The sequence below is a fragment of the Saccopteryx bilineata genome, chromosome 12 (assembly GCF_036850765.1).
Source record: "Saccopteryx bilineata isolate mSacBil1 chromosome 12, mSacBil1_pri_phased_curated, whole genome shotgun sequence".
Lineage (NCBI taxonomy): Eukaryota > Metazoa > Chordata > Mammalia > Chiroptera > Emballonuridae > Saccopteryx > Saccopteryx bilineata.
Window position 1 is genome coordinate 45349773 of NC_089501.1, and position 15839 is coordinate 45365611.

The window sequence follows — 15839 nt, forward strand, 5'->3', positions numbered from 1 at the left end:
CAACTCATAATGTTCACCCCCAAATTCATAGCAGATTGTAGGTGATAATTAAAGCCAAATTAAGGAAGCAACAGGTGTAGAAATAAAAGAATCTCTTAGGCATAATTTGTCTTTAACACATTATTAATCACAACTGCTTGTGGGAAAGACTTATCTTTATTTAACATGGAAAAAAGAAAATCTCAAAATTGCTAGCTCTTATCTATAGGCAATGTATCGATTTTCTATAGACATGTCTGTATGGTCATCAGTTTAGCACTTTGCAGTTCGGTAGTTTCAAAGAAATCAGAGTGAATATCAGTGCTGAACACTCACCCGATAGGCGAAATAAACTTGCCATAGTAAAACATAACATTCCCAATAAACTCTGCACAGGACTTTGGCAACTTCAGTGAATGTATCATAGCTCAGGCATGATGAAATATACTGATAGCATCATTTCTGGTCTGAAACTCTCACCTTTGTTACCCAGGGATTTTATTTCTCATATTCCTGCTGATTTTGTGTCAAGTTTAGTATGATTGTTAATTGGTACAGTGCAGTGGCTAAGTTTTGAGATGGACAGATTATGGTCTGTCTCTACTTCCACGACTGTGAGATCGTGGCTCTGGGCAAACTGTTTGCCTTTTATGCGTCAGATTCCTCATCTTCGAAACCTTATTTATGGGGTTGGTGTGAGGATTAAATGAAAAACATGTGACATTCATCAAAATATAAGTTTGAGCAAAAAGTAGCAAGTCTCAGAAAACTATATCCAGTAGGAATCTCGTAACAACTGCATCACTTTTCAGTTTCTGTTCAAAATTAATCGCAAGGGATAGTTTTTAAGTGGTTTTAGTGTGTATTTGGGAAATGAAGGGGCTTGTCTGTAAGGAAAAATGTGAAGCATTCCCACGTTTCTCTGAAAAATTCTTGTTAAACATCCTTGCAGATAGTGAATTAAGTCATTGTTTATTCTGTGTAGTGGAAAGCATGCCTAAAAGGTGACTCAGAAGACTTGGTTCTAGGGATGCTGTGTCCCCGGTCCACAGTCACATCGGCTGTCTCTTAAACTACCCAAGTGCCATGACTCTCGTGTTTGTAGCAGAGGGTTTGGGCTAGTCCTCTGGTAAGGTGGGATTTGGCTTCATGCTCTTCAATACTTTTTCTCACCTATTTAAGCCTCAGGGTTGTTTTGTTTGTTTTTTGGTGATAATTCAATTACTTAAAAGGAGAGTGTTTTATACAGTGCCTAGGACACATGGCATCCAAACTGTGTCCCCACTATAGTATGGAGTTGGTTTAGAAATTGATTAGTCAATTAACGAAGGATTTGTAGATCTTCACGTGGGTTGGGTACTTCAAAATCTCATTCATATTTATGAACTCTTCACTTTTAGTTCAAGATGTGTTCTGCTGTGTCTGAGACTTCTGGACCCTAGTGTGTGTCAGCACTCCGCTCAGTGTATTCAGTAAGAACTTCACTAGTGGACTCGGCCTTCGTTCCCTCGAAAGGCTCGGGGTCTTCGGTTTCCTTTTTGACATCATTGCTCCTAGTAATGGAAGCTTTAGTACGGTATTCTTGGGTTACTGATCACAGACATGAGAATTAGGTGTGTTCTTCTTTGTTCAGTTCCATGAATGTCCTGTCAGAGCTTTCACTGTGTCCCTGGAACTGTTGAGGTGCTAACAGTGGCCCCCCAAAGTACAGTTTTATATTCAACGAGGTGATAATCTTGGCGCAAAAAGCCTTACACACGAAACAATTAGGGAACAACACAAGAACAATCGTAATGGATGCTTTGATTGCATTTGTTTTATGGCTTTGATCTAACACAAAGCATGGCTCCTTCCAGGTGGTGAACAGGTAAGACTGAAAGAATGGACAGTCTGAAGGAGAACTGATGGAGCTCAAAGAACTTGGAGCCTGTCGGTTTCCACAGGAGCCCTGCTATTTGGTGTGGGCTTCTGCTCTTGGTGGGTTTTGGCTTTTTCTGCCTCAGACCCTGACCTTCCTGTGAAGGACCCTGGGTGCATTTTAGCAGTTTCCCCACTGCCCTGGGGTGTTCTCTGTTGCTACCATGGTTACATCACACTCTTGCTAAGTGACTAAAGGTGTCCACAATTTGAGTAAAAGCAAACAATTGAAATGGTGGCTTAGAAGTGAGAAATAGAATCTCTGTAGAAAACCATATTTAGACTGTAGGACATGCTGAAAACCTACCGAGCCACCAGGTGGAAGGAAGCGCCACTCTGACAGGTTACTGGGAGGAGAAGGTCAGCCTTCTGTAAGAGCAAGCAAGCAGGGACGCCACCACCACATTTTCGGGTAAGTTAACGTAGAGAACGTAAGCAAGTCTGATATTGACATAGTTTCTAAATGGTCTACTGTTATCCCAGAAGGGTACTGAAAGACGATCACTAACCAGATAACTATTAAAAATGTATCAGGATGAAACCTAAGACACCACGAGGAGATAATTTCTCTTTAAGCAGAAAAATACCAGGCACGGATTTATCTGTGGTGGCGTGACCTGCCAACGTCCCTGCTATCCAGCCCATCTGAAAGAGGCCAGCGGCCGAACACCCGGGCAAGTTCACGCACAGCCCCTGCCTGGCAGACACAGCAAGTGGTTTTTCTCAACCCAAATGGCACCATTTTCTTCAAGTTTGAAAAACAATAAGCAAAATTTCCCTATCTTGTGTATGAAGTTTCATTTTCTCTCTATTTTTATACCGGAGACCAATTGGTAGTGGTGTTGCTGAAAATCAGTCCAGGTAAACACGATGTGCCTGTTTGTGTCTGCCTTTGACCCTTTCTTTTAAGCCCCTCTAGTGGTGGCGCAGTGGGTAGAGCATCAACCTGGAACACTGAGGTCACCAGTTCGAAACCCTGGGCTTGCCTGGTTAAGGCACATATGGAAGTTGATGCTTCCTGCTCCTGCCCCTTCTCTCTCTCTCTCTCTCTCTCTCTCTCTCTCTCTCTTCCTCTCTCCTCTCTAAAAATGGAAATAAATAAATAAATAAATAAAACCCTCTATCACAATTCTCCCACTTCTGAACTGAGGAGGTAATAGGAAAGGAAGACTGTGAATTGCCTTTAAAATTATCTTAAAAGGAAAAAACGGGGAGGGGCAGGGATAACACAATATCATTTTATTATGATGATGAGTTTGGGTATAGCGAGTAAGAAGTATTTTCCAAATTACTGCCTTCAGTTGTAAAATAGGGAGAAAACACGCCAAATCGAACCACCCCACACCTGCCAGCCTCCCAGTCCTTTTTGGTAGCACTGTTATTATCGCGGACAGAAATAGCGGTGATAGAGATCAAGCTCTGAGAACAGCCCGAATTCCATGCGCGGGGGAGGACGTTGAGAAGCAGCAGAGTCAAAGCTCTTCCTCGCCCGCCGCTGTGTCCAGCGCGCCTCATTTTCCTGGCTGGGAGCCCCCTCGGTTAAATAAGAAAACGAGGCGGGGCGGTCTGAGAGCGCGGGGTGACGGGGACTTGGACTTGAACCCAAACATCATCCACTCCACTGATATATTTTTTTTAAGTAGCTTGGTTTATAGAAGTGTCTGTCATGACATATAAATCATTGTTAATTCCATCATTAAACTGGCCTTAGAGATTTTGTTTTACGGGGACAATGCATCTGGGGAATCATGAGCTCTGAACTGGGACGCACAGGACTCCAGAGCTGGGCGCGCAGACCCGAGCGGGGGAAGGCTCTCCCACGCCTGGCACGCCCGGCTGCGGCCGCTGCTGGCGCGCCAACTCCATCGTCTGCCCGGCAGTGTGCCCGTGGCTGTGGTCTCCTCTCCCCCAACCCCTCTCGGGCCACCCTGAGCTTCGCGGCAGCAAATGTTGCCAGTTCGCTTTATGTTCAGGGTGAACCTTGATTTTGGCAAACATTGAACTGGCGTGTCCCTCTTACCGATTTCCTAACTGAAGGTGAGAGGGCTGGGAAGGGGGTGATAGCTAGCGGGTCGCAGGGGGACAGATGGCCAGCCTTATTGCCATCCCACCGGACCAGCACTGTTCCTTCCACCATTGCATGCAGCCTTCTTCTTCTTCTCCTTTTAAAAAATATATCTTCCCTCCCTTTCCCCATGCCAAGACTTAAAAGGTTTCAAATACCTCAAAAATAAATGATTTCTAAATCACCTCAGACTACTAACGTGTTTTATCACATGCTCCAAAAGCAGAATGGCATATTAAGAAATGATTTTATTCTTACCTACCGTCTCTTTTAGGGATATAGAGACATTATCTCAAGTTATTACTCCAAAGAGACAGGGGATGAGGGTTTCACATTGTTCTAGTCCTCAAATCATTTTTAGTTATTTTATTTCAATTCCCTTAAATCTCTCAGACAGTTATTTCCTTCCATATTTTCTTGTATCACTTAAAAATTACATTTTACTTTGTCAGGGCCTAAAGGATTGCATTGAAAAACTAAGAAATCATTGAAAAAAAATTCTATTAGCACAACTATAGTGATCAGAAGAAATTGGCTAATTTCAGTGTCTTTCTTTGGGGCTTTTCATAGAAAATTGTTAAAATGTGTCCTCTGTAAGTAACTGGCATTCAGAAATTGATTTAAAGCTGTAGTGAAGAAGAAAAACTACATTGAAAAAGAATTAAATCTTGGGTTTGGAGATATTAAAAAAAAAAAAAAAGTCCCATGGCCAAAGGATCCCAAATACCGGCCCTCTTTTTTCTGTATCTCTTTTCCATTGAGCTGAGAGCGGGGGAGAGGGAAGCATCGACTCATTGTGTGTGCCCTCCTGACTGGGGATCGAACCCATGACGTTCATGTGCCAGGAGGACCGTTTAGGCACTGAGCCACCCAGCCATGGCCTCAGACACAGGCCCTCTTTTTCAGCTGTTAAAGAGATGAAAAGTAGTAGCATAGCTGGTGTGGAGGGAGAGACACATGCATCCTTTGGCCATGATTATACTTTAAAGAGAGTTTTTTTGGTTAACACTCTTGACTATTTCTATGGGGAAAACTGCACGTTCCCGACCTCCCTGGAAGCAGTAATCAGATTCCCACAGGATGAGTGGGACAAAAATACCCACAGCTCCTGGACCACTTGGCTCCTCCATCTGGCCTCCAGTGGCCTTGCCAGGCCCACGGCGGTCTGCTCCTTGAGTTAGCACTATGATCTCTAGTTCCTCGAAAGTGTTGGTGGGGCTTCTGACCTTCACACATCTATTTCTGTGGCCGAAAGCACGTCCACGGTGAAGCAGGTCTGCCTTGACCTGGTGGGTCCCACCTACCCCGCTGCGGTCTCTTCAGTTTATTGACTGTTATACCTCCTCTGTAAAAGTATATCTTTTACATTATATAATATCTCCATCTTGGCCCTGGCCAGTTGGCTCAGCGGTAGAGCCTCGGCCTGGCGTGTGGGGGACCTGGGTTCGATTCCCGGCCAGGGCACATAGGAGAAGCACCCATTTGCTTCTCCACCCCCTCCCCTCCTTCCTCTCTGTCTCTCTCTTCCCCTCCCGCAGCCAAGGCTCCATTGGAGCAAAGATGGCCCGGGCGCTGGGGATGGCTCCTTGGCCTCTGCCCCAGGCGCTAGAGTGGCTCTGGTCACGGCAGAGCGACGCCCCGGAGGGGCAGAGCATCGCCCCCTGGTGGGCAGAGCGTCGCCCCTGGTGGGCATGCCGGGTGGATCCCGGTTGGGCGCATGCGGGAGTCTGTCTGACTGTCTCTCCCCGTTTCCAGCTTCAGAAAAAAAATACAAAAAAAAAAATCTCTATCTTGTTGGTCATTTATTCCATAACTATTTAAAATGCCATGGTATTAATGTTATTCTCTTTCAAAGTAGGTTAGCAACTCTGCTCCCATACTGTAGTACTGGTCCTTTGAAATTATCTTTCTAAGACTGTAGATTTCAAGATAGTCTATAAAAAATTTTATGTGACTTTTTGACATTAAAAAAAAACAACTGTCCCCAATATGCGTACTTTGGATGTTAATTATAACCAAATGACTTTTCTCCATAAAAGACATAAAAGATAATGCATACCTTTCTGTTGGACCGTGCTTACAGTTCCATTCTAAGACTGTCAGACTCATTAGTCCCAGTATATACCTTCCAGATACTGGTGCAAGTTCCTGGATAAGATAGTATTAGTAAGAATGTATTCACTTCCCATTGAGAAAGTGATACTTTCTAAAGAAGATAAAATGTAAAGGTGGATTTTTTTTATCACTGTCTTCTGAGCTAGGCATTGAAGTGGTTTGGTGATTTTTAAAAATTATTTTTTGGCCCTGGCCGGTTGGCTCAGTGGTACAGCATCGGCCTGGCGTGCAGAAGTCCCCGGGTTCGATTCCCGGCCAGGGCACACAGGAGAAGCGCCCATCTGCTTCTCCACCCCTCCCCCTCTCCTTCCTCTCTGTCTCTCTCTTCCCCTCCCGCAGCCAAGGCTCCATTGGAGCAAAAATGGCCCGGGCGCTGGGGATGGCTCCTTGGCCTCTGCCTCAGGCACTAGAGTGGCTCTGGTTGCGACAGAGCGACGCCCCGGATGGGCAGAGCATCGCCTCCTGGTGGGCAGAGCATCGCCCCCTGGTGGGTGTGCTGGGTAGATCCCGGTAGGGCTCATGCGGGAGTCTGTCTGACTGTCTCTCCCTGTTTCTAGCTTCAGAAAAATACAAAAAGATATATATATATATATATATATTTTTTTTTTTCCCCACTCTGAAGCTCATTTTTGACCAGTATGATGGGGTGCAGAGATAGGACTAACTAAAGCGATGAGAGGAGGGACAGTGGTGTGTGTATTATTGAATATCTGTGCATATGACAAGCAAGTGCTGTAAATTTTGGGCTATGTAAAATAACAAGGATTTATAATGCATGAAATGAATGTAGGGTTAACAGAGTGCTGTCGATTACATATGCATTCACTGATCTATTCAACAAGTACTTGTTAATGGTCTCCTGCATGCCTGATTCCAGCCAGGTGCTGGTGATGCAGAGGTGACCATGTGAGGCACTTAGTTATGTTCCCACTATTCAGGTGTGAACAGCAGAATGGCCAACTCGGTGGCTTCACAGGCTGAAATTTATCCTAACAAGTTTTTGAGCTGCTCCTCCTCCTCTTCTTCCTCTTTTTCCTTCTTCCCACACCCTTTATATATATTCCACACCATATATATATATATATATATATATATATATATATATATATATTTTAAGAAAGGCAGATTGCCACATGCAGCACCTCATTTGAATGTGTCTGGAGTCTTGGAAGCTTGACTACCCAACGTTCTCCTACGTGGGGGCCTTGAGAGCTTGTTTGGAGGCACTAGCAGGGGAGCGCGGTTACCCGTATACCCTTGACCGAAGAACGGTCTCCTCCAGCGGGGAAGGTCATCCTTTTCTACTGAGCGCACGGCTTCCAGGAGGGACGGACATAGAGCAGTGAGGGAGGGGATACCCGCCTAGCCAGCCGGATCAGCCAAATCAACCCTGGTGACCAATGGGGTGACAGATGTCACAGCCAGATCACCCTCACCTCCCCTTATTACTATTTTAGGATATTTGAAGTAGAAGAAAAAGAAAACCCCAATGGGGTTACACAAATGGTCACTTTTTGGAATAACTCTACATTTATATAGTGTGTCCTAGTGTTTGAAAATCTCCATCATTTTGGGCTAGACTTTTTAGAATGCTCACCCCTCTACCACCATTCTGTACTTACCTTAAACAATAAAATGCTTACCCTAAAGTAGCTCATTGACTCACTAGCATAACTTGACTCCTAAAGGTTAAGAGTTGTTTGAAACTCATACATTAAGTCAGGCTATGGTGAAACAAAATTAGTAATATCTTAGCTGCTGCCAGAAATTGGTGAAGATGCCTTGGATTTAAGGGCCAGTTTGTCAGATTACCACCTGCAGATGCTGCTGTGAATCAGGTGGGGGCAGCAGAGAGCCAGCTGAAGGTCAGGTCTTCTCCCTTAGGATCCCAGGGCACAGGTGGGGGTGGCACTGAGGTTCTGACACTGTATCTAAGAGGATAGGAGGAAACCAGAGAGAAATGCCAGCCACAGGGGTCTGAATGCAGGGGAAGCAAGGATTGAAGTAGGGCTAATGTACTGTAAGTCAAGAGCAAGGGGAGCTTGAGAAACAGGAAGGTGTCTGGGTGGGTAGACAGGACATGCCAGAGGGCAGCCAGCTGTCTTCACCAACATTTCTTCCAGTGCCTTCCTCACACAGTGGCCAGGTCCCTGCTTGGTCCTGCTTGATGACTCTGAATGGACTGAGCAATGGAAGGTGCCCGTCACATATCTCTCTTGAGCTGAGATGATAAATAAAGTTCTTGTTTTATTGACAAATATTGAAATAAACTATGGAAACTTGGGATGATTTGGTAGGGATCAGGGTGTGTTGGTGCAGTTTTACCTGGGCTTCTCCTTCTGGTGGCTCCAAAGGACCAAAGCTCTCAGCAATCCTTCTGTCCGTCTCGTGGAAGATTTTTCCCAACCAGCCACCCGTGAAATACAGTTCGATACTCCTGTTTACTTACTGGTCTGCTCTGCTTGAAGCATCCTGCTCTCCCTGTGTGGTCTTGTCATAATTATCTTCAAATGGTGCTAATTAATAGAGCCGACACATGGGCACGCTTCGCTCCCCTGACTTGGCACCCTCACTTGCTGCATTTGGCAACCCTGGTGGGAAGGGATTCTGAGATCCCCCATCGGTACCCTCATTCCATCTCCCCTTACCACTCCTGTGAGTCGCCTGGGCAGAGGAACCACTGTCTACAAAGAACGTTACCGGATCTTAACAGATGGCTGCTTATGTCAAGACACACACAGTCACCAAAATCCTAGCAGAGACAAAGCCTTTTGGATAGTCCTTTAGAGCTAATGATTACAGAGTTTGAACCGCAGAAGGCAATTTGGAAGTGGAGATGGAGTCTGAGGAAGACAGGCAAAGGGAGACTACACGAAAGAGTTCTTGGAAAAGAAGGAAAATTTGAGTCAGACTGTGGCACATAAAACTAGAGCCACAAACTGTCTTGAGAAAATGGATGGAAATCGTTGGGTTAGTGATGACACACGCAATCAGAGATCTGTGCCTACACTCAACTGTGCCGGAGGCAGATTAAACTGCCACTTGTAGCAGTTAAGAGGGATTAACCTCTTCTGGCCTTTACCTCCCTTTCTATAAAATGGGAATTTCAGCGGTTTCTGACAACGTTTCAGAAACATGTTTTAGGGTAAGAACAGAGAATATCACAGACAGTCCAGTGGTCCTGGGACAGGGAGAGGGAATGAGTGTGAGCGTTCAGAGCATTTTGTTAATGAAGTGCAGGGTGTCCAGTTTTTCTTTCTAGAGAAAACATACGCCCGGTAATACAGACTCAGTTTGCATTGTTCTGTCGCATTGTTTGTAAATCTTTTGAGTGATTACCCAGTATTTGTTCTCTATTGTTTGAAATAGTCTTTAAAAAGCTGAATATAGAACTCCAATCCCTGCTGGTTTTGTTCTTTTCCACTTGGCAAAGGTTGATTGATTTTATTTTTCTTTTGGCCTGTGTTTCTTAGCGGCTTGAAATGAGCATGGCTTTTTTTGTTTACTTCTTTACCCACATTGTCAATAATAGAATTGCTCTGGGAACAGGATGCGCAGTGTAGTTTCTACAGCCGAGTTTGCAAAGGGAGGAGGGCTTGGTATAAATTTGGAATATTGTATTGTCTTAGGTTTATTTTCTCTGATGTTGGAACTGTTTCTTGGGAGTTATTCTTTTTTCACAGATGAAAATTCATTTATTCTCTTAAGCAGTACTGTTAAACATGGCAAACCTATAAAAAATTAATGAAAAATATGTTAAAGTATGTTAAAGTAGAGTAAATGAAAAAAAAACACAACAACCCAAGGAAGTAAAAGTATAGAAATGGTAATGCAGGAAACTGGCCATGGCATGATCAGGTTTGATTATATGTGTATGAGGTACGTGAATGGGGTTGAATGGATCAGATTTATTCTAATGGCCCTGGCTGGTTGGCTCAGAGGTAGAGCATCAGCCCAGTGTGTCCTGATTCGATTCCTGGTGAGGGCACTCAGGAGGAGCGACTATCTGCTTCTCCACCCCTCCCTCTTTCACTTCTCTCACTCTCTCTCTTCTCCTCCTGTAGCCATAGCTTGATTGGAGCGAGTTGGCCCCTGGTGCTGAGGATGGCTCCATGGCCTCTGCCTTAGGTGCTAAGAAGAGCTTGGTTGTTGAGCAAGGGAGCAGCGGCCCCAGATGGGCAGAGCATCACCCCCTAGTGGGCTTGCTGGGTGGATTCTGGTTGAGGTGCATGCGGGAATCTGCCTCTGCCTCTCACTTAATAAATAATAATAACAATAAAAGGATTTATACAAATGGTGAAGAAAAATTAATCCAACCCAAGGTTCTCAACTCTCAATGATGCAGGCATTCTGGGGGTCCTAGAACTGGAAGGTCTGGGAGCCACTGTGGGTCTTGGCTCCTCACAGGAAAGCATTCAAATTTGAGCCAACATAGAGGTTAAAATGGAGATGAGTTTACTAGTGAAGCAGAACGACAGAGGTTGAGCTACTCCATAGTCAGAGCTGCCCCCTTAGCAGAACCGGCTTCCTTTATTGAGGTTCATTTAATCCAACGAGGGAGGGGGTCTTCCTGGGAAAGGGGTCAGAGGAGCTCCCCTGGCCATTTTGTGTCCTTATATGAGTTTTCTGTTTCCTATCAAGGAGGCTCATGCTGTGTCAATTAGCATGCTAATATATAACAGTGAGTGCCTAATGAGGTTAGGGGTCACCATCGGGTGGAATCGGTTGCTGGATGGAGCTGGTCTCTGCCATTTTCAAGCCATGAATCCAGGGAGGGGGTTGGCCTTCCTTCTTCTATTCAGCTCCTGTAGCTTTTAGTGATTGCAGCTGTTCAACCACAGACTCTATGGTGTAAGTGCACATTAAAATCACCTGGAGATTTTTTTAAAAAATTGATGCCGAGGTCTGTTTCCAAAAATCAGAACATGGAAGAGTGTGGTTTAGGCTGAGACATGTGTTAAGTTTCTCAGCTGATAGCCAGGATCGAGAATTACTGGTAAGTAACACAAGAACACTTGTTGGAAGTGTCTCCAGGCAAGGGGTTTCCGCCTAGAGCCAGACACCGGCCTGATCACGTCGGTGGAGTTCATTTGATGTTCACTGGGCTCCTCCTTGCGCGCTGCTCTCGTGCTCTCGGGCTCTCCCTCACTGTCAGAAACAGAACACAGCCTTGCTTCAGTTGAACTGGAGCACTTAGGCTACTAGGAAAATGTTGAGTAAAGCGGTCTGCAATGGTATTGATCGCCTTTATTTAAACTGTAGTAAAAAGCATATTTTTTTCAAAGGTCCCGATTCAACTGTGAAAAGATTGTTGTTGGAGCGTGGGTGACACGTCAATTCTGAGTCTCAAAGGGAGGGCACTCAGTCTCAGTGCCAGCTGTCCTTCCCTGTGCCATTCAGAGGAAGCCACATCTCTCCCGTGTGACCCTGGATTACAAGTCCCCTGTGGAAATGAAACTGCATTGGCTTGAAAAGGTCATTTACAGGGGTATGGACTTGTCAAGTTAGTTTGTCCGTGCTAGATCGTTAGCCCTGGACAAGAGTGCTCTGAGAGGCTGGGACTCGGGCAACGAGGATGTGCTGGGGGTGGAGGGAGGTGACAGCCAGGAGCAGGGCAAGCAAGCCTGGCTGAGCCAGCTCCTCAGGAGAGTATAGGCACCCCAGAAAAGGCAGGGCAGGGACCTTGGGAGGCCGAGCAGAAGGGCAGTGATACCAGCGTCCAGTGTCACCGAGAGTCAGTCTTCAAATTGTTCAGGACCGTCTATATACCGACGACCCCCAAGTGTGTGTTTCCAGCCAAGCCCTTTCTATGGACCTCCGATTGCTGACTTGCCACATCCATTTGGCTGTCTAGATTGACACCTCAACTTGAACGTGTCTAAGCCTGAGCTCTGGGGGCCTCTCTCCCTCCCGGGCCTGCACCTGCTGCGGCTCTCCTCTTCTCAGTAAACGGCTCCCTGCGAGGGTTCTGGAGCCCAACAGGCTCGCAGCTGTTCTGGCCTCCTCTCTTTCTCTCCCTCCTTGGACATCGGATCTGTCAGCACACCGGTTGCTTTACCTTTCAAATGCACCCAGAACACAACCGCTCGGCTCCACCTCCCACCACCGTCCTGTGCCAGCACCCCTGCTGCCCAGCGGGGTCGCTGCAGGGGCCTCCTCTGTGGTCCCCGCCTGTCTCATCCCCTCACCCACACTCCAGTCTGTGCCAACCAGTTGTAATGAGCCTTTTAAAACATGATTCACACCGTGCATGTCATTCCTGCTCAGGACTGCCCCCTCCCCAGTGGCTTTCCATTGTATTCAGAGTAAACGGCAGTCCCCATTAGATGGCCTTTGAGACCGTACACAACTCCAGCATCTGTCACCTCTTCCATCTCTTCTATCCCCATTGGTGCCAATTCAGCCTCTCTCGCTGTCTCCCTGTTGCCAGACATGCAGGGGACACTCCTGTCTTTGCACTTTGCATTTGCTGCTGTTCTGGGCCGCTGCATGCCGGGGGCTCTTTCTGGGATAGCCACCCCTGTCCTCACCGCCTTGCGGTGATTACTCAGTCTCGTGCTCTCGGGTCCACCCGTCTGACCATCCCACTTAGAAATGCAGCCCTCGCCCTGTACTCCTTCCTTGTCCCCATTCCCTGTGTCACCTTCGCGCTTGTCACAGGTTGGCCCACTCTATTTTTCTTTGTTGCTTAGTGCTTCAGTATAAATTTCATGAGGTCAGAGATTTTCATCTGTTTTGTCCACTGCTGTCTGCCCAACGCCTAGAATAATACTTGGCACATTGTGGGTACTGGATAAATCATTCTTGGATGGTGAAAAAAAAAAAAATGGCATGGTGTGCCTTACAATCTGCTAAGATCCTGTGCAAGTGGCTGGGTTTGCCTGGCTTCTCTGTAACCAAATCTTGGCCATAGATTCTCAGAGCTGGTACTCCCCACATCTGGGTGAACCCAGGACTCCATGGCCTGTTGTGCAACCTTCTCACCTGTCCTGCCTATCTGGAGCTTTGCCAGCTGCCTGGGACAGTGGCTGGTCGCTTCCTTGCCCCTGCTCAGTCAGCCAGTGGGGGTATTTGTTCGAACCCTTCCTCTCTGGACCCACCTCTTGATTGAGACCTCATGGTGGTTTACATTCTTCCCTCTCCCTTAAGCAAACACCCCGGCCCTGGCCAGCTAGCTGCTCATCGGGGATTTAGAGGCCCTGGTCAGTCCCAGTCCTGCTCAGCGTCTCTCTGAACGAGTCTGGCTGGCTCTGCGCAGCAGACCCGTGGACACTGATCCTAAGGTCGCCCTGGAGGTGGGAGGCGGCGAAGAGGCTCGGATGGCTGCCATATGCTGCTCTGAAACGACTGGGGAGGCCCCGTGGCCAGAGCCTTCCGCAGCTCTGGGGGCGGGGCGGGGCAGCGGGAGGTTGGGAGGGCCCTGCTTCTCCTCTGGCCTTTTCTAACCCTAACCCTAACCCCAGAGCCCAGAGCTCTGACTGCCGATCTTGTGATAGAGAAGCTTCTGGAAGCAGGACGATGAGTGGAAACTGGAGGTTGTTCCTGGACTATTTCACAATACTTTTCTCCAGGAAAAGAGAAAGAAAAAAGAAAAAGCCTCAGAAGCCTCGTTCTCTTCATCTCCAGTGTTATATAACCTAACATTTTCCTTGCTGGATGAAATAAATCCCTTCTCTTTGCCTAAGTAAATAGGACACAAACTGTCTGGGGCGGGTGGCTTCCTCTGAGCGCTTCCTGGGGATCGGGCTGCTTTTATGGGTTTCATGGTGGCCCACAGCTCACCTCGGCTCCTTCTGGCAGTCTGACTTCTGCCCACACACCTTTCAGTGTGCCACCAAGTAGCTCACAAAGACCCACGTATGGCAGAGGCGGGACTCTGGGGGAGGGCTCACCCGAGGTGCCGGGGGCCCGGGGCAGCTGGACATCTGTCGCTCCTTCCACACGTCTCCCAAGTGCGGGAACGCCACAGGGCACTGAAAAATGGAAAGGGGGAATCCGGGGTGACACACACCGGCAGGTCCACTGTCTGTCGCCGTGCCTTTGCAGGAAAACCGTGTTCCTGATGACTTAGCATTCGACCCAGAGTAGGTTTCCGGTTTTCCCCAAGCCCATAACTCTTTCCGTCTCCGTCATTTGACTTGTGTACCCCTGTGTCTTCACTCTCTCCCCTCTGCTTTTCTGTTTGCGCAAAATAAATAGCGCCCTTGACCTGGCCCTGGTCAGCCACGGGAAGGCTGACCCTCTTCCGTGCTCTCAGATCGACTTTTCCGTCTTGCATTTCTGCAAAGATGCAGCTTGAGTGGTGGAGAGAGAAGGATGGCATTGGCACTGGGCCATCGATCGTGGGGTGGGGTCCAGGCATTACTCATTCTCAATTTCAGCGGCTGCTTCATTATCCAAGTTGGTAATTGCTGGAAAGACCTAAAAATGTGAAAACCTTCAGAAGGAAAGCAGAATGTTGTATGGACAATTTTTTTTAATTTTTTAATTTTTTTTTTAGTGTGTGGCCATTTATGAGTTACTAGTTTTTAAAAATCAGTATTTTTTTTTAATGGAAAAAACTTGACCAAAAATCTGTCACAGAATTTTGAGACCCATTAAAACAAAGCTGAATGAAAAAAAAAGAAAGAAAAAGATCTTTTTTGGAGTTTTACAAGTAAAATGTTCAAGAACGAGTAATGACTAATCCCAATTATCTTAGAGGGAAGGTGCCAATTGTAAAACTTCGCTAAGTTGGAAAAAGGTGCTAATTTTGAGAAAAAAAGTAATCATATAGGCAATGTTAAAAATTAGAAAAGAAATAGAATAGTAGTTATGACAGCATATTAATCATCGCATTTACAATGATAATTTCATTCCTTTAGTATTCTGCACTTTAGTAGATTTCTTAAAGGTTCAGATAAAGTTTCCAGAGACTGTTCTTAGAAAAATACATGTGTTTATTTACCCAAAGGGTTGGATATGATTTCAGGGGATTCTAAATCCCCTGGATACATCTACATGGATCTTTGCTTTGGAAGTAGAACGAGCAAACAGGTAGAGGCTAGGAAGATTTTGGTGAAAGAGACATACAGATGTACAGTAATCAACAAGAATTTAGTTGTGAGGAAAATGATGGCAAACACATTCATTGCCCAAGTAATGGCACAAGATTATAGTTGTATTACTGTCCATTTCGAGCACATTTTTTTTCTTTTGCCCATTTTTTTTAAATAATAATTTTATTTTTTTAATGGGGCGACATCAATAAATCAGGATACATATATTCAAAGATAACATGTCCAGGTTATCTTGTCGTTCAATTATGTTGCATACCCATCACCCAAAGTCAGATTGTCCTCTGTCACCTTCTATCTAGTTTTCTTTGTGCCCCTCTCCCTCCCCCTCTCCGTCTCCCTCTCCCCCCTCCCCCTGTAACCACCACACTCTTATCAATGTCTCTTAGTCTCACTTTTATGTCCCACCTACGTATGGAATAATGCAGTTCCTGGTTTTTTCTGATTTACTTATTTCACTTCGTATAATGTTATCAAGATCCCACCATTTTGCTGTAAATGATCCGATGTCATCATTTCTTATGGCTGAGTAGTATTCCATAGTGTATATGTGCCACATCTTCTTTATCCAGTCATCTATTGATGGGCTTTTTGGTTGTTTCCATGTCCTGGCCACTGTGAACAATGCTGCAATGAACATGGGCTGCATGTGTCTTTACGTATCAATGTTTCTGAGTTTTGGGGGTATATACCCAGTAGAGGGATTG